Source organism: Pinus tabuliformis, chromosome 3_2 (genome assembly GCF_031772625.1).
Source record: "Pinus tabuliformis cultivar Carrire ecotype Pingquan chromosome 3_2, CPIR1, whole genome shotgun sequence".
Taxonomy (NCBI): domain Eukaryota; kingdom Viridiplantae; phylum Streptophyta; class Pinopsida; order Pinales; family Pinaceae; genus Pinus; species Pinus tabuliformis.
In genome coordinates, this window is record NC_142302.1 from 826,975,673 (window position 1) to 827,001,202 (window position 25,530).

A 25,530-nucleotide genomic window follows, 5' to 3' on the forward strand; every position below is an offset into this window, starting at 1 on the left:
TATACATCTAAGTGCATGTTCACACCTAACCACACCTCATCCACTTGAGTTATTTGAGGATTGGCACCCCACATTGAGATTCCCCCTTAAATCAAGGGATTTGGTCCCCCGGACCATTTTAGCATGTTTTAAAGTTTCCTTCCTTGGGAAAGGCACCTCTCTTCATGCTTTCCTCATGTATGATAGTTGGCATAGGTTTTCTTGAGTCATTGTTGCTATTTTAGGCCTCCCTTTAGCTTTTCTTAGCAATTTCTAGTTTTTTACTAGCTTTTTCATAGTTTTCTAGATTCAACAATTTCTATATAACCACCTCCCTTTGGGATTAGAGGTTTGGTTGCTCATGTATTACTATTGTTCATTAATTTAATACATTGATTTTATGGAGCAAATTTTTTCTCTCCTCTCTTGAATATCAACAAATTACTTGTGTTTAATTTAACTAGAATTCTAGATCTATTGGAGTTTCTGCAGGAATTCTACACTTATGACATTGACTCTTTCACCCTATGGAACAAATAACTTGCCAAGATGATACAAAAACTTGTTATGAACATGATAATCCAACTCTTCAACATGATTTCCTTGACTCAAATTTGCATAAAAATACTTAAAATCTTCATCTTTAGCATACTATTCAATATAACTTTCATTCATGATCAAATTATGCTTAAGAATACCATATGCATTAACAATAGGCCTTCATAGAATATCTGAAAATTTGTTATATATACCTTTCTTATACTAGATTACCAAAGGAAATTGCTGTAGGAATCCCATCCAAGTCAAATGTCTAGCTTGTTGTAGCTTGGTTTGTGATTGTAAATATTACAAAGGTTGATGATCATTATAAATAATCATTTCTTTACTGATCAGATAATGTTTCTATTTCTTCATGCTTTGTACCAAAGCATGCAAATATTTATCATATGTTAGATAGTTAATTACTACATTGGTAAAGGTTTGAAAATGATAACAAATTGGCTTATCACGTTCCATCAAAACTGCTCCCATAGCTTAATCACCTTCATTGATTTGAATCTCAAATGCCTACTTGAGATTTGGAAGTGCTAGAACTAGAGTTGTACTGATTTTCTATTTCAAAGTGTCGAAACCTTTCTGTTTCTTTCCTCCCCGCTAAAAGACCTATTTCAAACTTTTCAAAGCATGTAATGGTGTTGCAATGAGTGAGATTTTAGAAACAAATTTTTCCAATATTGGGATGCTCCCAAAAACCTCCTAATTTATGTTACATTGTTGTGTTTAGGCCAATTAACAATGACATCAACTTTTGAGGGATCAATCTTCAATTCACCCCCTCCTACAATATGGCCCAAAAAAACCAAAGCAGTTTTCCCAAATTCACACTTACACATCTTCAAATACAACTTCTCTTTTTTCAAGACATCTAAAACTTGTTTCACATTCTTCACATTATCTTCACAAATCTAACTGAAAAAAGGAATATCATCGAAGTATACTATGAAAAAATCATCAAGGAATAGTCGCAACACATCATTCATCACTCTCATGAATGTTGCAGGTGCATTTCAAATCCCAAACAACATTACTAACCATTCAAATAAATATTTTTTGTCTTGAAATTAGTTTTCCAAATATCATCTTCAACAACCTTTATCTAATGATAATCACTTCTGAAATATAACTTAATAAAGTAAACAATTTCCTTTAACTGATCTATAAAATAATTATTGTAAGTGATAGGACCCTATAATACTAGTGATTACCCCATTACTATTGTAGTTGTATCTCTTATTAATATTTTTGTGCCCCTATTGTCCCCATATTTTTATTACTGTGCCCCATAGAATCCCTCTATTGTTATTTTGGTGGCTTTATATTATTATTGTTAGGTCAGTTGGGTTATATTGTGACTCCTTAGACACCTATATATAGAAAGGAGGTTTTGTCATTTGAATGATCCAAGAAGAATTGCTCATTTATGTAATGTAAAGGAGGTTTCCCCCTCGAAGAGGCTAAATTCTATGGCGTTGATCTATCTTTTCTATCTTTTTCTTGAGCTAGTTTCATAACATTTGGTATCAGAGCTTTGGATTCTAGGGTTTCGCTGCTCCAAACAGGTCATTGTGACATTTGCGCTATAACTTTTTTTCTGAGACGTTTCAGAAGCTAAACAAAAAACCCATTTGAGAAGAAATCACATTGAATCGCAGATCCAAATTTCAGAGCTTTTCGCCCTATATTTACGGAGATATGATCTAAGGAAGTTGGTCTTTTCCATACTCCTGAATTACATTCCAAACAGGTGACTTGGGGAAAATTGTCATAACTTTTTCTGTGAGCATTGGATTGAAATTTCATCAGAAGGTACAAAAAGAGGATAGACTGTAGTTTCTTGTATATATTTTTCAGTGCCAAAAGTCGAAACAGTGACTTGTGGCACGTCGTACAAGTTCACTCTACTGTACTAGTCTATAATTAGGTCACTGTGGGAGATTGTGCATAACTCTTTCTTGGAGAATCCAATTTGGATCGGACTCGTGGCATTGGAAAGAGGATGCAGAGGGCTACTATAGATCACAATTTCAGAACTGGATGATCCGAAATTACAGAGATACATCAAATTCAATATCAGGCTCCTACAAAGTGAAAAAAGGTGTGTAGTTTTTTTTTTAATTTTTGCATAAGCTTGGTTTGAAAAATTAGTTCGAAGGAATTCAAAGGGCATAGTAAAGCATTATTATCGATAATTGATGCCCCGAGGAAAGAAAATGCAAATGCCTAGTAGTAAACCTGAAAGCTCTAGCATGACTCATGAAGAAGAGCAAGGAATGCAACATGATATATCGAAATTACAAGACCAAGTGCAACAAGTGTCACTTGCACACAAAGGAACAGAATCTAAGATGGATGGTTTAAAGAAAGATGTAGATGCTAAGATGGATGGTTTAAAGAAAGGCGTAGAAGCTAATATGGATTGTTTAAAGAAAGGCGTAGAAGCTAAGATGAATGACGTGGAAGCTAAGATGGATGATTTGAAGATAGATTTGAAGACAGACATGGAAGAATTGAAGATAAATATGAATAAGTTGCTACAAGAAATGGTCACTAATGGTGAAAGGGTAGTAAAGGAAACTCATGATGAGAACAAAAGAAATATTAATCATGATTCCATAGAATCTAATGTTGGATCAAAGACCCACCATGTTCCAAAAATCGATATGAGGAAGTTTGATGGCAAGGATCCCGCAACATGAATATTACAGATGGAGCAATTTTTCGATCTCAATAATGTGAAAAACACACAGAAGGTATGTAGTGCAACTTTATATTTGGAACCAAATCAGTTTGTATGGTATCAATGGCTTTGCTCTCATAAACAAATTATCACTTGGGAAATTTTTACGGAAGAATTGACAGCGTATTATGAGGATACAAAAAGCAACACTTTTTTTAGCCAATTGATAAGTCTCAAACAAAAGGGTTCAATAATGGAGCACATTAAGGAGTTCCAAAAGTTGAACATAAGGTTAAAAAATATTCCAGAGGAGCATAGGATTGATGTGTTCATAGGGACTTTAAAGGATAATATCCAACATGGTGTTCGCCTTTGGGAACCTGATTCATTAGAGAAGGCATTCAGGTTAGCTAGAAAAATGAAAAGCAAAGTTATGGCAACCAGGAAGCATACTAGTCACAACTATAAAGATGGAAGTGTTGTTACCCCTAGCCTTCCACAACCTATAAGGTTGACACCACAACAATTGGAAGATAAAAGAGCAAAAGGGATTTGTTACAGTTATGATAGCAAATACACTAAAGGTCATAAGTGTGCTGAGAAGAAATTATTCTACATAGATTGTGAAGAGGAAGAAGAAAAGGAGCAAGAAGGGTCAAAGGAAGAGGATATACTCCAGGAACAAAGCCTAGATAAAGAAGAAATGAATCTGATCATATCTTGTAATGCATTGGCTGGAATTACCACTCTTCAAACAATCAAGATAGAAGGACAAATCAATAAGAAAAAGGTAATAATGTTGACTGATTCAGGAAGTACCCATAATTTTATTCATTGTAAGGTAGCAAAGGAATTGAATTGCTTCCTATATCCAGCACAAGAGTGTCAAGTGATGATTTCAAATGGAGGAATGATAAATTGCTCTGGAAAATGCCATAATATCAAACTATCCATGGGAGAATATGTATCGACTAGCCCAATGCTTTCCATTCCAATAGGAGGTGCTGATGTTGTACTAGGAGTCCAATGGCTACAATCCTTGGGTACAATAGCTTTTAATTTTCAAGAACTTTTCATGAAATTTTCTGGGGAAGGAAAGAAAGTTGAATTAAGGGGTAATGCAGGGAAACTAGGAAAGATAATCAGCTCTAATGGTATGAAAAGGCTTCTAAAAAAGGAACAAAGAGATGTAATTGCACAATTATGTTCGCTAGATGTTTCCACATCAAAATCATCTATTTCTCCATATCTCCAAAAAGACTTGGACAATCATTCCAAGGTATTTGAGATTCACAAAGGTCTCCCACCTATTCGTGATCATGATCATGCTATTCATCTAATTCCAGGAAGTGTTTCTCCAAACATTAGGCCGTACAAATATCCCTATGCCCAAAAGAGTGAAATTGAACGTATGGTTGCAGAAATGCTAGAGGTTGTTATAATTCAACCTAGTCAAAGTTCTTTCTCTACTCCTGTAGTATTGGTGCATAAGAAGGATGGATCATGGCGCATGTGTCCGGATTATAGGGAGTTCAACAAGCTCACTATTAGAGATAAGTTTCCCATTCCTGTCATTGATGAATTATTGGATGAATTGCATGGATCAATTTACTTCACCAAGTTGGATCTTTGTTTAGGATATCATCAAATCAGAATGAAGAATGAATACATTCCAAAAACAGCATTTAGAACTCATGAGGGTCATTATGAATTTATGGTCATGCCTTTTGGCCTTACCAATGCACCTTCTACATTTCAAGGTTTGATGAATTCCATTTTCAAACCCTTAGAAAATTTGTGTTAGTATTTTTTGACGATATACTAATCTACAACAAGTCTTGGAAGGAACATGTTGAACATGTTGACAGGGTGCTACAACTATTGGAGGAGAAACAATTATATGAAAAAATATCCAAATTTTTCTTTGGGGTACAACAGGTAGAATATCTGGGTCATATTGCATCTCATGAAGGAGTTAAGGTAGACCCTAGCAAAATTAAAGCCATTAAGGAATGGAAAATCCCCACATCCATAAAGCATCTGCGAGGATTTTTCGGGTTGACAGGGTATTACTGCAATTTTGTTAAGAATTATGGGAGAATAGCACCACCTCTAACAACATTATTGAAGAAAGATGCATTTTCATGGACTCCAGCAGCAACAAAGGCCTTCGAACATCTTAAAGAGGCAATGCGCCAAGCACCTGTCTTAGCTACACCGGACTTCACAAAAACCTTTATTGTGAAATGTGATGCTTCAGGAAATGGAATTAGTGCTATTTTAATGCAAAATGAAAGACCCATTGCTTTTGAAAGCTGTCCAATAAAGGGAAAGTTTTTACACAAAGCTATTTATGAGAAGGAAATGTTGGCAATACTACATGCACTTAAGAAATGGTGACCCTACCTAATGGGAAGACACTTCAAGGTAAAAATGGATCATGATAGCCTTAAATACTTTTTAGAACAAAGATTATCCTTTGAAGAGAAACAAAATTGGGTCACAAAGATGTTGGGTTATGACTTTGAAATCATCTACAAAGAAGCGAAGCAAAATCTGGTGGCAGATGCACTCTCAAGAAAGGATGAGGATGTGAAAGCGTTGTTGTGTGCCATTTCTATTATCCAACCAAATTGAATAAATGAAGCAAGGGAGGCGTGGAAGAATGATGAAGAAGTGTGGGCACTTATTCGAAAGTTACAACAATATTCTAGTACATCTGATACATTTAGCTGGAAAAATGATTCGTTATGGTACAAAGATCACTTATACCTCTGTAAGAATTCACAACTCAAACAAAATATTCTTATGGAATTGCACACTTCTCTCTTAGGAGGGCGCTCATGATTTTTAAAAATTTACCACAGGGTTAAGAAGGAATTTTTTTGGGATGGCCTTAAATCAGATATTCAAAAGTTTGTGGTGGAATTTTTGGTTTGCCAACAAAATAAAGTTGAAACAATTAAGACCCCGGGTCTATTACAACCTTTATCCATTCCAAGCCAACGTTGGGAGGAGGTTTCAATGGATTTTATCATAGGTTTACCCAATTCTTATGGAAAGAGTGTCATCATGGTGGTAGTTGACAGACTTACCATGTATGAACACTTTTGTGCATTATCACATCCATTGAAAGCCAGTACAGTTTCTACTGCATTTATGGAAACAATTCAAAAGCTACATGGAAACCCAAAGATTATTGTAAGTGACAGAGATCCCATTTTCACTGGAAATTTTTGGACAAAATTATTTTCTTGTCTTAGTGCTTAGTTAGCTCAGAGCTCATCTTATCATCCTCAATCTGATGGCCAAATTGAGATAGTAAACAAATGTTTGGAAGGATATCTTCATTGCTTTATATCTGATAAACAGACACAATGGGTCAAATGGTTGCATCTGGCTGAATGGTGGTATAACACTTCCTTCCATATAGCAACAAAAATGACCCCATTTATGGCACTTTATGGATATTAGCCACCATCCATCACATCATATTTAAAAGAAAATTCTAAGGTTCAAGCAGTGGAACATCACATTGAACATCAACAACAAGTCCTCCAACTCTTAAAGGATAACCTCGTGTTGGCACAAAATAGAAAGAAACAACAGGTAGATCAACATCGTAGCGAAAGAAGTTTTGATGTAGGCGATTGGGTATTCCTACAGCTACAACCATATAAAGAAATGTCCCTCAAGCAAGCTAAGAAGGATAATAAATTATCACCAAAGTATTATGGTTTGTACAAGGTGTTGCAAAAGATTGCTTCTATGGCATACAAATTGGAGCTTCCTCTAGCGTCTCGAGTGTACCCAGCTTTCCATGTTTCATATTTAAAGAAGGTTATAGGTGACAAGCTCCCAGTTCAAACAATATTGCAGAACTTGACGAGGAAGGAAAAATTATATTGGAACTGGAAGCAGTCACAGAAACAAGAACTCAACAGCTACGAAATCGATCAATCTCAAAGTATCTCATCAAGTGGAAGAACTTATCCATTGAAGATTCCACATGGGAGGATGAGAATTTTATACAGAAGCATCTAGAACTACTCAAGCATTGAGGACAACACTTTTTTTGAAGGAGAGGGGCATGATAGGACCCTATAATACTAGTGATTGCCCCATTACTATTGTAGTTGTATCCCTTATTAATATTGTTGTGCCCTTATTTTCCCCATATTTTTATTACTATGCCCCATAGAATCCCTCTATTGTTATTTTCGTGGCTTTATATTATTATTGTTAGGGCGGTTGGGTTATATTGTGACTCCTTAGACTCCTATATATAAAAAGGAGGTTTCGTCATTTGAATGATCCAAGAAGAATTGCTCATTTATGTAATATAAAGGAGGTTGCCCCCTTGAAGAGGCTGAATTCTAAGGTGTTGATCTATCTTTTCTATCTTCTTCTTGAGTTGGTTTCATAACAGTGAGGAAGAGGATAATGATTATTTACCATGATCTTGTTCAAAGCTTGGAAATCCACACACATGCGGCATGTACCATATTTCTTTGGAAGAAAAATTTAGGAGACCCGCAAGGAGATGTGTTAGGCCTAATGACTCCTTTGTCAAGAAAATCCTAGCTTTTCTTCTTAATTTCTGAATTCTCCAAAACTGACATTCTATACATGCCAATATTTGGAAGTGGTACATCGTGCTGTAGGTGAATCTCATGTTGGATTCCTCTTTTAGGAGGTGACCCTTCAGGTTCCTAAGACATCTTATCATAAGTCTTAACAACTTCAACAAATTCATGCTTGCGTTTTGTATAACATACTATGAAAGCTTTAGATTTAGCAGTATTTTTAGCTTTAATCATCGACAACACAAAATTATTACTAGCATTTACAAGCATTTTCATATGCCTGGAAATAACAAGAGATAAGTACATCTTCTTGCGATGTGCTCTAACAATGTGTAATGTCCCTTCTCGGTGAGATAACTTTGATCACATTTGGAGAGGGTCATTTTGATGAAACGATATAAGATTATGCATGTCATACATATGTATATGTTTGTATGCTATAGACCTAATTTGGGTCACCTGGTTTACGTATGCTTATGATAATATCTATGGTTTTGTGTATAAGACTAATGTTGGTTAAGTGCATCTTATAAATGTTTTCTCTTTTGGTATCCTAGACATAGGAGTATGACATGGATAATTATCCAATATTGAGACACATAGATCCATGGATGATCATGGTTATGTGGAACATATGGTTAGTTATGATTTATGGAAGATAAATTATTTGTATGATTATATATTCTTAATCTTGTACTAAGAAGGATGTGGCAGGGGGCCTCGTTATTTGTAAACAGGGATGCTCAAATTATAAACGAATATGGAAGTCAAGTGAAAGTCATGATACATGATTTATATGCTTATATATGCTTAGTCTTGAATTGAGAAGGATATGGTAGGGCACGTGGTTATTTACAAACTAACCCGTTTAAATTATAAATGATTGTGGAAGTAATTTCTCCAAAACCGAAATGACCGTTGAAGTCATGCACAATCCTTGGTAAAATGTGAATAAATTAATTATGAAATTTAGTTAATCTATGATATTTTGATGTGTGCAAGTCTTGGAACAAGACCATACCAATGAACCATCATATGGTTATGAACTCACAATCAATACCTTAAGATGAAGCACGGAGTTTCAAAGCAGAGTAGATGAGAAGACATGGAAATTAGGGTGTAGAGTCCTAAATCCATGAAAGGTAAAGACGTGGAGCCTTGGATCTATAATAAAAGGATTGGGACACAGAATCCTAAATATTTAAAATATAAAGGTACGGAATCTTGTAATCCTTGGAGAAGATTAGGGTGTGGATTCCTCAATTTACTAAGGCATGAAGATGCATGCAATAGGGATCAAAAATATCTATTCTTCAAAAGAAAAAACCACTCGTGGGAAGCTCATGGACAAATGTTAGGTCCATATACTACTAGTGTATCCCCTTATTATTATTATTGCAACCTGCTTATTGTATTATTGTGCTAATATAGTTCCCATGTTGTTATTAGTGTGCCCATAGAAGCCCACTATTGTTATTATTGTGCCCCTACAATATTATTGTTATGTAAGCTTTAATTGTATTGGGTCCCCTTAGTCTCCTATAAATATAAATGAGGTCTTGTCATTTGTATCATCCAAGAATTATTCATTTATGTAATGTAAAGGAGGTTTCCCCCTCAAAGAGGTTGATTTTGAAGTCGTTGATTAATATTTTATATCTTTTTGTTAGCTGGTTTCATAATATTTGGTATTAGAGATTTGGATTCTAGGGTTTCACTGCTCCATATAGGTCATCATGTGATTTTTGCTATAATGTTTTTTGTAAGAAGTTTCAGAAGCTAAAACAAAAACCCATTTGATCGGAAATTGTTTTGAACTTTGGGTCTAAATTTCAGATCTTGTCTCGCTATAGTTCAGAGATATGATTTGAGGAAGTTAGGGTTTTTGAAAGCTCCAGAATTCCATCTCAAACAGGTCATCATGGAATTTTCACTATAATTTGTTTTCTACCAAGGATGAGACTCAGAAAGGAAAAAGAATGACCGAAATGAAGAAAATAGAAACACCTAGTAAGCAAAATTGGAGGGATGATTTGAAGAATGTGATCGAAGATATGGTCAACAAGATAAATGGTATAGAAGAAAAATTGAATGGAAACATTGAATATTTGAAGAAATACATGGAAGGATTAAAGGAAGGTGGGACAAAGTCACTACAAGAAAGGCTTCCTAATGCCAAAAAGGTAGTAGAGGAAACTCATGATGAGAACAAAAGAAATGTTAATCATGATTTCATAGACTCTAATGTTGGATTGATGACCCACCATATTCCAAATATAGATATGAGGAAATTTGATGGAAAGGATCTAATAACTTTGATACTACAGATGGAGCAATATTTTTATCTACATGATGTGCAATTGCCACAAAATGTATGTATTGCATCTTTATATTTAGAACTAAATCAGTTTGTATGGTATAGAGGGATTTTGTCTCATAAACAACTTATCACCTGGTTAGTTTTCATGGAGGAAATGATAGCACATTATGAGCATACAAAGAGCAATACCTTCTTTAGCCAATTGATAAATCTCAAACAAAAGGGTTCAATGGTAGAGCACATTGAGGACTTCCAAAAATTGAATATAAGGGTAAATGATATTCTAGAGAAGCATAGAATTGAAGTCTTCGTAGGGAGATTACATGATAACATCCAACATGAGCTTCACCTTTGGGAACCTGATTCGTTGGAGAAGACATATAGGTTGGCAAGAAAAATTAAAAGAAAAATTATGGCAACAAGGAAGCCTACCACTCATAACTATAAATATGGAAGTGTTGTTGATCCTAGAATTTCACCACGTACAAGGTTGACACCACAACAATTGGAAGGAAAAAGAGAAGAATGGATTTCTTACATTTGTGATAGGAAATACACTAAAGGTCATAAGTGTGTTGAGAAGAAATTAATTTACATAGATGGGGAAGAGGAGCAAGAAAAGGAACAGAAATGTCAAAAGAAGAGGATATACACGAGGAACCAATCCTAGAGAAAGAAGAAATGAATCTGACCATATCTTGTAATGAATTCATAGGAATTACCACCCCTCAAACTCTCAAGATAGAAGGACATATCAAGAAGAAAAAGGTAATAGTGTTGATTGATTTGGATAGTACCCATAATTTTATTCATTGTAAGATAGCCAAGGAATTGAATTTCTTCTTATATCAAGCACTAGAGTTTCAAGTAATGGTTGCAAATGGAGGAACCGTCAATTTCTCTAGAAAGTGACATAATATCAATCTATCCATGGGACAATATGTCTTGAATAGTCCAATTCTTTCCATTCCAATGGTTGGTGCATGTGTTGTACTAGGAGTCCAATGGCTACAATCATTGGGTACGATAGCTTTTAATTTTCAAGAACTTTTCTTGCAATTATTTTGGGAAGGAAAGGAATTTGAATTAAGGGGTATCGTATGGAAACTTGGAAAGATAATCAACTCTAACAACATGACAAAGCTTCTAAAGAAAGAACAATGGGTCATAATTGCACAATTATGTTCACTAGAGGTTCCAACATCAAAATCATCTATATCTCTAGATCTCCATAATGTTTTGGACAATCCTTCCAAGGTATTTGAGACTCCCAAAGGCCTCCCACCTATTCATGATAATGATCATGCCATTCATTTGATTCGAGGAAGTGTTCCCCTAGACAATAGGCCTTACAGATATCCATATGCCCAAAAGAGTGAAATTGAATGTATGGTTGCATAAATTCTAGAGTTTGGTATAATTCAACCTAGTAAAAGTTATTTCTCTACTCCAGTAGTATTGGTACAGAAGAAAGATGGATCATGGTGCATGTGTCTATATTATAGGGAGGTCAACAAGCTTACTTTTAAAGATAAATTTCCCATTCCTGTCATTGATGAATTATTGGATGAATTAAATGGAGAAATTTATTTTATCATGTTGGATCTTCATTCAAGATATCATCAAATCATAATGAAGATAGAAGGCATTCCAAAAACAACATTTAGAAATCATGAGGGTCATTATTAATTTTTCGTTCATGCCTTTTGGCCTTACCAATACACTTTCTACATTTCAAGCTTTCATGAATTCCATTTTCAAACCCACCCTTAGAAAATTTGTGTTAGTATTTTTTGATGATATACTAATCTACAACAAGTCTTGGAAGGATCATGTTCAACATGTTGATAGGGCTCTCAAACGATTGGAGGAGAAGCAATTATATGCAAAAATCTCCAAATGTTTCCTTGGATTACAAGAGGTGGAATATTTGGGTACTCAATTAACTCATAGCTCATCTTATCATCCTCAATTTGATGGGAAAACTGAGATAGTGAAAAAATGTTTGGTTGGATATCTTCATTGCTTTGTATATGATAAATAGACACAATGGGTCAAGTGGTTGCCTCTGGGTAAATGGTAGTATAACACTTCCTTCCATACTGCAACAAAAATGATCCCGTTTATGGCACTTTATGGATATCATCCACCATCCATTGAATAATTTTTAAAATAAATTCTAAGGTTCAAGCAGTGGAAGATCACATCGAGAATCAACAACAAGTTCTCAAAATATTAGAAGATAACATCACTATGGCAAAGAATAGAATGAAACAACAGGAAAATCAATATCGCAGCGAAGGAAGTTTTGATATAGGTGACTGGGTATTTCAAAATATCCCTCAAGCAAGCTAAAAAGGATAAAAAATTATCACCAAAGTATTGTGGTCCATACAAGATGTTAGAAAAGAATGGTACGATGGCATAAAAAATGGAACTTCCTGCATCTTCTCGAGTGCACCCAGTTTTCCATGTTTTATGCTTAGAGAAGGTTATAGGTGAGAATATTCGAGTTTAAATATCTTTCCAGAACTTGAAAAGGAAGGAAAAATCATATTGGAACTCGAAGCAGTCATAGAAACAAGAAACTGATAACTATGAGATCAATCAATTTTAGAGTATCTCATCAAGTGGAAGAACTTACTTGTTGAAGATTCCACATGGGAGGATGAGAATTTTATAAAGAAGCATCCAAAACTACTCAAGCATTGAAGACAACACTTTTTGAAGGAGAGGGGCATGTTAGGTTCCTAAATTACAAGTGTAGCCCCTTATTGTTATTATTTCAACCCCCTTATTGTATTATTGTGCCCATATAGTCCCCATGTTGTTATTATTATGCCCCGTAGAAGCCCACTATTGTTATCGTTGTGCCCCTACAATATTATCGTTATGTAGCCTTTAATTGTATTGGGACCCCTTGGAATCCTATATATAGAAAGGATGTCTTGTCATTTGTAACATCCAAGAATTTTTCATTACTGTAATGTAAAGGAGGTTGCCCCCTCGAAGAGGATAATTTCGAATTCATTGATCTATCTTTTCTCTCTTTTTGTGAGCTAATTTCATAACAGTGAATTTCCTTAATAAAACCTCTTTTCTAACAATCCTAGAGTGACTTTCTAGAAATAGAAAGTCATGTCTATCATCTTAAACATGACTTTCCAAAAATAGTAAATCACCTTCCATAAATTGGCAATCAAGTGTAGTTGATGGAAAATCACTTAACTTATCATTAATCAATCGTAATAGTTCAATATCAACTTAATCCTCAATATTATTAATATTATTATTATATTTTATAAGACTATGATATTATTATTAAAAGGGAATTATAAGTCACCTTCATCTCCTCAATCACTTCACACCTCTCTCCTTGATGATTCTCATGGATCTATGTAGCGCTCTCTCTCTCTTCTACTAATGCATTACTCTCACTTTTATGCACTCATCAAAGAATTACATATTCCTCTTACACTCATTAAAGACATGTCATTAAATATTCCTCTTACGCTCTCTTTAATGCATATGTTACACTCTCCTTAACAAAGGAATGCATACCTCTATTTAATGGCATGAGTTACACACCTCTAAATGGAATACAAGGCATGGATTATTACTCCTCTATGAAAAAATTTGGTTGCCCCTTCTATATATATGTCTCATGTCTTCTCACTTGGGGGAAAAGGAGGTGCACTGTGATACCAAGAGTTGGAGAGATTTAAAAAAAAAAATGATGAAAGGGAGAGACTTAGAAAGTAACGAATTTCTTTCTAAATGAATTTGAAATACCTAAACTAAATTACAAGGTAGCTCTACCAGGTGGAGTTGACCATGAGTGGTATTCGGAGGAATTGAAACTTATCTTCCTCAGCTTGCCTTGTATATCTCTCTACTACTATATTTTGGTACTGCTTGTGAGCTTCTACAACTCAGGGATTCTAGGGGTAGAAGTTCTTGTTGGATATGGTTGGGAGGAAAAATGGATGGTTCACAATGAGTTGGTAAGGATATTGGAGTTGGATAACACTCTCATTAGAGCTGGATCATATTCCCATGTTTTTGGAATTGTATAAATACACTGCCACGTATGTTCATAAGCATTCTTGAAATTTTAGTTTATTATTAATTTAAAAGTGTTTTAGAAATTTCAATTCGATGGAAATTGATAATTGTGAATATTATGAGATATTTACATAGTTAATTATGAGCTAACCAATAATGAATGGTAGTTGTAGTTGAGAATGTACATGTAAGGGGATTAAAACAAGAATGTGTTGCCAAAGTTTAAGTTCCTTTTATAATGATTTTTTTTCCATTACAGGTTTCCATGAGTTGATGAAAATACCATATTATCATAAATTTGGGTTTTCCTTTTATCCATGTACAGTTGTAGATGAATTTTGCACACTAAGTGTTTAACAAAAGTGATAAATCATATAGTAGGAATTTTTTTTGTTGTTGTTTTAAGAAATCGCATCTTTGGGAACTTATGTTGTGGTTTTGCTCAACATCAGGGGGTATCCATGCCAAAAGCCCATGTAGCCCCCATTTGACTCCAAAACAACACTTCTTGGAACACAAATCATAAATCTGGGTGATTTTTAATATTATTGCTGCTAGCTATATGTGTGTGTTGTCTAGTTTTAGGTGAAGGATTAAGATGATTTAGTTTATGTTTTAATATGCCATGATTTGAAGTTTTAATTTATGAATTTTATGAGTTAAATAGGTTGATTAAAAATCTTATATTCATGTCGCTAATCATTAACAAATTGTCTTAAGTGATGATGGTCACAAAGTGTTTGAAAAAATGCCTCAATGGTTGTAGCTTTTATGCACATAAATTCTTAGAGTAAATGTCTCATTGACTATAGATTTTATGTACTAGAAATTTATGAATAGATTATGCAATGGATGTAGCTTCCTATGTCTACAAGTTTTTGTATAAATGTGAAAATGAATCTTACTAAATTTTTTGAAATGTGAATAGGTTAGTAGGACAATGTTACTTTTATCATATAAAGCTATCTTTAAAAAAAGGGTGTTGTTGGAAAAAACCTTACAATGACAAATTATGTAGGATTTAATTACTTGTGCAAATGAGAATAATAAGTTCATCAGAATTGCATGTATTCAGGGGTGCAGCCTTATGCTTTAGTGATTGTAGAAAACAACTATTTCTACCCAATTTTGGCAGGTCCATTGTTTTACTTGGCACTTTTTGAAGAATAATATGCTTCTGAATTGGTAATAGTAGTTTTTCTTGATGCAACATTCATTATACAATTCACATGATTGAAGCATTTCCTTAATAATTGGGATTGAGAATTTTTAATTGATGAATTTGGAAATGTTGTTGGGTCAATATATTTTGTGATTACATTTCATAAACATATCATATTTATTAGATTTACTGATGAAGAGAGGCATATTCTTCCCTCATTTACCTTTTTATAGATAGGTTAACACTCATACACCTACATGTAATTTTTGTAATAAAAACTTGATACTTTGTGGTTATGGTGTCAAGAGTCAATAAGTGGAACCTATTTAGCATAATCTAGGAGGTCAAATAGGTTGATTAAGCTTAATTCTCACACATGGCATTACGATCGAATTTATTTTCAGTCTTACTTAAAACTCACGTATAAGTACGAAAAGAGCACATTCTACCTTCTTTTAAACTCAAGGAGAAATGTGTTTTGGAATTCTTTTCAAGGGAAAGTTATCCATCACTTATGTTATATTCTTATATTGAAATAGATGAAAGAACATGATCTTCATGATAACCAAGTTAGTCATATTATAAGTTAAAAAAACAAAATTTGAGTATTAGTATTCAACATAACCTTTACTTCTCTATGCTATTGATGGTTGCTTAGGTGGGACCTTACATATGGTATCAGAGCCAAGTACAACTTTAGGGCCTAATGGGACAACATGCTTGTTTGTAAGTTGATGATGTATGGATGCTGATTTTGCATGCATGTTGAATTATTGTGTATGTTAAGTTGGAAGGATATTGGTTGCATAGGGAATATTATTATTATTATGCCATTTAGAAACTCATGAAAGAAAAATAATTCTTTGTTATATTCCTTTGTTCAGACAAATTATTGGAAATATGTTAAAGGACTTAAAGACGTGGTGGGAAAGGATGTACTTGAGAAGTTGGGGTTAAATCCAAGCATGTCAATGGCTTGATTTTCAATGGGTGAGTGAGATATGTGGAGTGCATGCATCATCACATATATGTTTAATGCATCATTCTCAACGTGATATGGGCCTACTAGCCATCTTTACTAGCTGAACTTATCTACCAAGAAAAACAATGGCCTAATCTAAACTATAGTATGATGACCTTGGCGTGTATTCTTTGGGAATGTGTAATAACTGTAAGGTTGAGATTCACTTAACGTGATGATGGAGGTCATCATGTTAATTTTGACTCTTTCCTTATCTACACTAATGGAAACTTAACAAAACATACCTTGAAGGATATCACTTTTAAATGTGAATGTAGATTCAAGAGTAATGCATGTGAATTAATTTGATGTGTTAAAATATGATTTTGGAATACATTCTTAACTATTAAGAATGGAATTCCTATGATTTACTTGACATGATTTTGTGTAGTTTTGGTTGACACTATGCATCAAATAACTTGAAATTAATCAAATACTAAGTTGTGGTATGACCTTCCTAATGAACAAAAGGATTAAATGACTCGTGCATGGAGGGTTGTGGAAGCCATTTTAAGGAACATTCAAAGATTATGCTTTCATTAAGTTATGCATGGGTGTGGAATCCATACTAGCATATATATATGAGCTAATGTATGGGTGTGGAATCCATACTAACATATATCTATGAGCTAATGTATGGGTGTGGAATCCATACTAAAATATACCTATGAGCTAATTAATGAGGTAAGATATTGGATTGGAATCCATACTAACATATATCTATGAGCTAAGTAATTCTTTTGGTTAGTATAAACAAAATTATTTTGATGGAATCTCATGGACATGATTAAGGAGGATTAATTATGTGGATAGAGATTCATAACATGAATTTGTTTGAGATTTAAATCTATTATTTTCTTTTAATTGCAAATGAAGATACTAAGATTGGTATAGTGAACAATGTTAGGTGGTTTATAATGTTTGGAATAACTGATTTTGATTTATGGAGTCAAGTGTGAACTAGGTATATATCCTCTAGTATTGTAATTATTTTGTATGAGTTGGATTTAAGTAGAATCAAATAGTTTTTCAAATTTTTGAAATGTAGACAACTATTATTTTGATAAGTTTATGAAATATATTTTCTATTGACTTAAGATAAATTAGGTCTAGGGAAACCATAATAGCCTCCTTAATAATTTATGAATTTCATATTAGTTGAATTATATTTAAACTAAATTAATTAGAGAAATTATGAGGATTGAACTCATGAACTTCTATAAACTATTGTTCATTAGGAGATTGAGTCAAAATTGATATTTTTTATGAACTTGATGAACTTCTTTCTTGAAATTTGATTAACTTGTAATAACATGTTTAGAAGATAAACATGTTTTGTGGTGAGAACTTTGTTTTAATTGAACTTAAAGGAAAAAGGTATGTGATTAATTAAAAGCTTATTTGAGTTCTTGTTTTACAAGAATATGTGCTTGTGACATTTTTTTGAGGGAGAAATTGAAGGAGAGCGAGATCGCATTTTGATGCATTGAAATTGTTGCATGATTTAAAAACCTAAGATGATTGTATAGTATGTGTAATGTAAGAGATTGTTGGAATTAGTAATTTTTTCTTGGATGTATAGTTGTATGAATAGTTATTAGTCCTACAAAAGGTTGTAATGTTTCGAGAGGGTGGTCATTCTCCTTAAAACAAATATATCTTTAGGCTAGAAATGCCTTTATGATAGTCTAAATATGATTTAAAATGAACAAGATTATTCATAGTTTGAGAAATGTGTGGTTTTCATAGCTTATTTTTTTATGTGTTTATAGTAAGGAATAAGACCTGAAACAAAATGAATTGAGAAATTACTTCATAGAAATCATGAGAAATTTTATAGTTGCAAAACAAATTGACTTATAGTTATCAAGGTAGATTCAATAATATAGATATCATATTTTCACAATTATGAGCGTTGTTCTTGATTACAAGAAGCTTTCAAAAAGATGTCATTAATTTTCTTTCAGAATGAAGATCTTCTAACAAATTCATTCATAATTTATTCACAAGTAAGAGAAGTGAATAATAATGAAGATTATTGGAACTAAATAATGGCCTATATTACATAAGTTGGTCAATCAGGACTGTATGGAACCTTATCTTGTTAGTTTGAAAAAAAAATGGTGTCTTGAACCTCAAATTGTGATTTTTCCTAAAGAGTACACATTTAGTAAAAACTATAGGTAGATCCTAAAAATTCTGATTGCAATGATGTCTTATGGAATGAAAAGGGGAGACTTGGATTGAGAAGATATATATCAAGTGGAATGTAAGAGTGGCTTTTATATATGACATCATTTTTTGTTGCGTAGTTTCACTGGCTCAGCATACTATAGAACTAAGAAGATGACACATGTAGGATTGATGCAGTCTATGAAAAATTAAAACATGTAGAATATCAAATTATTAAGTAGATTTCATATCAGTTAGATAAAATAGTATTTTGATATGGTAACATAAATTGTATGACTTGTTTTGATATAGAAATCTTTGGCATTTTATATCAAAACACATCTAATATGGCATGAATATATTTTCTACTTGATTAAGAATGGTATGTTTCAGTTTTCATGGAGTCACTTCTAAATTAACAAACATTAAACTATGGTTTGCCATGAAGAAAAAATTATAAAATACATGTATATAAGTTAACACCTAATTAGTAGAAGAATAGAAAATAACTAAGTATCTTATGACTGTAGGAAAAACGTCAGGCCAAGTTTAGCCCAAGAGGGAGAGTGTGCAGTGTCCCCTCTTGGTGAGATAGCTTTGATGACACTTGGAGAGGGTCATATTGATGAAAAAAATAAGACTATGCACGTTAGACTTATGTATATGTTTTTATTCTATAGACCTAGTTTTGGTCACCTTGTTTATGTGTGCTTATGATAATATCTATGGTTGTGTGTATAAGACTAATGTTGGCTAAGTGCATATGATCAATGTTTTCTCTTTTTGTATCCTAGACATAGGTGTATGAAATGGATGGTGATCCATGATTGAGACACATAGAACTATGGATGATCATGGTTATGTGGGACATATGGTTAATTATGATTTATGTATGATACATGATTTGTATAACTATATATGCTTAATATTGTACTAAGAAGGAGGTGGCAGGTGAGATGTTTATTTGTCAAAGGGATGCTCAAATTATAAATAATTGTGGAATTAAAGTGAAAGTAATGATACATGAGTTATATGCTTATATATGCTTAACCTTGTATTAGTATGATGTGGTAGGGGCACGTCGTTATTTGTAAACGAAGATGTTCAAATTATAAATGATTGTGGAAGTCATGCAAAATCCTTGATAAAATATGAATAAATTAACTATGAGATTCATTTGATTTATGAGATTGTGATGTGTGCAGGTCTTGGAACAAGCCCTTACCAATGAACCATCAGATGGGCATGGGATCACAATTGGTACCTTAAGGTGAAGCACAGAGTTTCAAAGCAGAGTAGATGAGAAGTCATGGAAATTAGGGCACAGAGTCCTAAATTTGTGAAAGATAAAATAGTGTAGTCTTGGATCTATAATAAAAGTATTGAGACATGGAGTCCTAAATATTTAAAATATCAAGGTGTGTAATCTTGGAATCCTTGGAATAGATTAGGGCGTGGAGTCGCCAATCTACTAAGGCATGAAGATGGATGCAATAGGGATGCAAAATCTTTATTCTTTGGAAGAAAACTACCACTCATGGGAAGCTCAGGGATGAATTTCTTTAGTAAAACCTCTTTTCTAACAATCCTAGAGTGACTTTCTAAAAATAGAAATTCATGTCTAGCACCTCAAGTATGGGTTTCCAAAAATAGTAAATCACCTTGCATAAATTGGCAATCAAGCGTAGTTGAAAGAAAATCACTTAACTTATAAGTAATCAAGCGTAATAGTTCAATATCAACTTAATCCTCAATATTATTAAAATTATTATTATATTTAATGAGACAATGATATTATTATTAAAAGGGAATTATAAGTCACCTTCATCTCCTTAATAACGTCATGCCTCTCTCCTTGATGATTCTCATGGCTCTATGTAACTCTATCTCTCTTTTATGCACTCATCAAACAATGGAATATTGATGTTACACTCATTAAATACATGTCATAAAATATTCCTCTTACGCTCTCTTTAATGCATATGTTACACTCTCTTTAACTAAGGAATGCATACCTCTCCTTAATGGAATGAGTTACACTCCTCTAAATGGAATACAAGGAGTGCATATTACTCCTCATTTATGACAAAAATTGGTTTCTCCTCCTATATATGTATTCTCACTTGCGGGAAAATGAGGTGCATTGTGAGTGTGATATGAAGAGTTGGAGAGATTAAAAAAAACAAAATATGAAAGGGAGATACTTAGAGAGTAGCCAATTGCTTTCGAAATGAATTTAAAATTCCTACACTAAATTATGAAGTAGTTCTACCAGGTGGAGTTGACCATGAGTTGTATTGGGAGGAATTGAAACTTATCTCCCTCGGCTTGCCCTTTATATCTCTCTACTATTATATTTTGGTACTGCGTGTGAGCTTACACAACTCGGGGGTTTCATGGGGAGAATTTCTTTGTGGATATGGTTGGGAAGAAAACTGAATGGTTCACAATGAGTTGGTAACGATATTTGAGCTGGAGCATACTCTCATTGGAGTTGGAGCATCTTCCCATGAATTGTATAAATACACTGCGATGTATGCTCATAAGGATTCTTGAAATTTTAATTTATTATTAGTTTAAAAGTGTTGTGGAATTTTCAATTCATTGGAAGTTGATACTTTTGAATGTTTATGATATATTTAGAAAGTTAATTTTGAGCTAACTAATAATGAATGGTAGCTGTAGTTGAGAACGCACATGCAGGGGGTTTAAAACAAGAATGTGTTGCCAAAGTTTTAAGTTCTTTTTATAATGAATTTTTTTGAATTGCAGGTTGCCATGAGTTGATAAAAATACCATATTATCATAAATTTGGGTTTTGTTTTCTCCATGTATAGTTGTAGAATAATTTTACACAAAATGTGTTTGACAAAGGTGATAAATGAGATAATAGGACTCTTTTGTTGTTGTTGTTTTAAGAAATTGCATCTTTGGGGATTTATTTTGTGTTTGCACTCAACATCAGGGGGTATTCGTGCCATTTGACCATGTAACCCCCCATTTGATTCTAACACAACACTTTTGACAACCCAGATTATAAATATGGGTGATTTTGAAGATTATTGCAACCAACTGTGTGTTCCTGTTGTCGATTTGTAGGTGAAGGATTAAGATGATTTAGTTTCTATTTTAATATGTCAAAATTTGACGTTTTAATTTATGAGTTTTATGAGTTAAATAGGCTGAGTAAAAATCTTATATTCATGTTTCCAATGGTTAAAAAATTGCCTTAAGAGATGATTGTCACCAAGTGTTTCACAAAATGCCTCAATGGTTTCATATTTTATGCTTGCAAACTATTTGTCAAAAGGTGTCAATGGTTGTAGCTTTTATGCACATAAATTCTTAGAGTAAATGTTTCATTGACTATAGATTTTATGTACCAGAAATTTATGAATAGGTTATGCAATGGATGTAGCTTCCTATGTCTGCAAGTTTTTTTATAAATGTGGAAATAAATTTTAGTAAAGTTGTTTAAGTGAGAATAGATCAACAGGGCAGTGTTACTTTTATCATATAAAGCTATCATAAAAAAATGGGTGTTGTTGGAAACAATTTTACAATGACAAATTATATAAGATCTAATTACTTGTGTAAATGAGAATAATAAGTTCATCATAATTGCATGTATTTAGGGGTTCGGTCCTATGCTTTAGTGACTGTAGAAAACAGCTATTTCTACCTATTTTTCGCAGGTCCATTATTTTAATTGACATTTTTTGAAGAATAATATGATTTTGAAATGGTAATAGTAGTTTTTCTTGCTGCAATGTTCATTATACAATTCTCGTGATTGAAGCATTGCCTTAGTAATGGGGATTGAGAATATTTAATTGATGAATTTGGAAATGTTGTTGGGTCAATGCATTTTGTGATTACATTTCATAAACATATCATATTTATTAGATTTACTGATGAAGAGAGGCATATTGTTCCCTCAGTTACGTTTGTATAGATAGGTTAATACTCATACTCCTATATGTGATTTTTCTAATAGAAAAATGATACTTTGTGGTTATGATGTCAAGAGTAAATAAGTGGAACCTATTTAGCATAATCTAGGCGGTCAAATAGGTTGATTAAGCTTAATTATCACAAATGGAATTATGATGGAATTTATTGTCAGTCATACTTAGAACTCACGTATAAGTATGAAAAGAATACATGCTATATTCTTTTAAATGTGAGGAGAAATGTGTTTTGGAATGGGTTTTAAGGGAAATGCATCCCTCACTTCTTATGTTATATTCTTATATTGAAATATATGAAGGAACATGATCTTCATGATAACAAAGTTAGTCATATTATAAGTTAGATTTTATTTTTTTTAGTATTAGTATGCAACATAACCTTTACTTCTCTATGTTATTGATGGTTCGTAAGGTGGGATCTTATCTCTTTTAGGAGGAGAGCCTTCAAGTTCCTAAAATTTATTATATTAAGTTTTAACAACCTCAACCAATTCATGCTTGAATTTTGAATCACATCCCATGAAAGCTTCAGATTTAGCAGTATCTTTAGCTTTAGTTATCAACAACACAACATTCTTACTAGCATTTACAAGCATTTTCCTATGTCCAAAACTAACAAGAGATAAGATCATCTTCTTGCGATGTGCTCTAACAATATACTCAACTCCATATTTAAAAATATGATATTTTTTATCATGGTGATAGAATATGGCTTTTTGATCGTACAATTATGGACTCCCTAAAACAATTCTACAAATATCAAGTGGTACAACATCAAGCTCTACCTCATCTATAAATTTACCAGTGATTGTGAATTTGAGTGTACACTTTCTTGTCACTTGTAATATGGCATCATCACATACCCAACCCAAAGGGTAAGGTTGATTATCAGGTGTGCTTTCCAGATTTTGTTTCTTGACAATTGCTTCAAAGATAAAAGTGACTTGGGATCCACTATCAATCAATGTATCAACTTTTATATGTTTTTAAATGACCCTGATATGAAAAATATCACTTCTTTCTTTATAATTTGGAAATTCAATAGGCTTAGTAGAAGAACTATTACTTTCATTAGAAGCCATACCTTCCATTCCCATTTCTATGATTTTTGTTTCATTGTCTGAATCAAATCCTAGATCATGTTGAATTATTGGAGCAGTATTTTGTTTCCCCTTATTATTGAACTTATTTGGTCTCATTTATGGATGTAATTTCTAACAATGTTCTTCATCATGACCTTCTTTTGAGCAATTTTTACAAGTTTCTCTCCCTTTTTCTTGAAAGTAGCATTCTTTTTACCCTTTCCTTTGTCTCTAGATTTGGATGGCCTTTCGCTAGTCTCTTGAGGAAAACTCTTGCCTCTTGATTCTAAATGGGTTTCTTGAACACATACTTCATCTAGATTGGTGGGATTAAACATAAGTATAGTGTGTATCAAATAAAAGTATAGTACGTCTCAAATAACTATGTAATCCAACTATGTATTTAACGAGAGTATCTTGTGAAGACAAATCAAAACCCAAGATTAAAGCTCTTCTTCTAAATTATTGAGTGTAAATTTGTATACTCTAACCTTTACCTTGTCTAAATATTTTCCAATCCATAATTTATTTTTGCATATAAGCTAATGGATAAAATTTCCTTCTTAATGCATCTATAAAATCATTCAAGTAAGAGACAATTTGACCACTTTTATTCAAATCTTCTTGAATTATGGACTCCCACCAGATGAGGGATGCATTTTACAAACGAAGAGAAGCAAGTTGGATCTTTCTAACATCATCAACAATCTTTGAATCCTCTAATAGACTTCAATTTGATGAACCCAATTATCCAAATATTCAGCATTTATTTCCCCATTGTACATAGGCAATTCAAACTTGACATCAACCTTAATCATAAGAGACTTAGAATTTCCTTTTAGATATGGTGGAGGATTATGTCTATGAGATGAAGGAGGTGAAGAAGGAGGTGAGGATGGAGGTGTAGATGGTGGTGAAGGAGGAGGTGGAGTCTTTCTCCCATCGCCATCATTACCTTTTGGATGATTTAAACTTCCACTTGCAACCTTATTGTCCTCTCATTCTAGAGAAATTTTACCACCTCAGACATATCATAGAAATCCTTTATAAAATATTCCTCATCCTCAAAAATCATTTCCTATACTTCATAATGTGCCATGAATGGTGGAATTTGTTGAGTTTGTGACCTCCTTGAACCAATTTGAGGGTTTGGTTCTTCAAGCACTCCTTCTCCTTTTCTAAATGTATACCCTTGTAATAATTCAAGAAAATACTTGCAAAAACTGTGAAACCTTCAAAACAAACCTTTCTCTGATACCAAACTGATCTAAAATTAAAAATTGAAGGTCTCTTGTAAAATTTTGCAAGCTAGTTTATGTCTTGTGGTAAATGGACTGAAATTGCAAAAGCACATAAACTTACTTATGTTTTGTAGATTTAAACAATGAAAAATAGAAAACATGGAGCATCACAAAGTTGATGATGAAGTTTACCCCTCTTGGGCTACGTCTTCAGGTCTAGCTTATAATGTTGGCCCTTTAGATTGTATTCTCAAAATTGAAAGAAAATCAACATACAGTACTCAAATTGTAAAAATAACATTGCCATTGTGTCCGGAACACCCAAAAACCCTATGTAGGATCTTCTAGGGCTTAAAAAGGATGAAAAATGGCCAAGTTAAGCCTCCTTCTTCATTTCATTGATAACTGTTTCACAAAATTGACCCTCTGTCAATGCTGGAAATGAATTTTACCTTTGGCGGATATACGAACAAAAAATTTCCACAAGTTCAGTGACAATTATGTCAGTAAATGTGCAATTTTTCCAATGACTAAATGTGCCAATAGGGTCATGCCCCTATTCCTCTGCCCTTAGGTCAGTCGTATGGTAATTAATGTGACTAGGGGCATGGGTTAGAGGCTAGGTGACCGCTAGCTCCCTACTCTAGATCATATTATGGTTCAAAAACCACAGGCTGGGTGCAAACGGGGTGG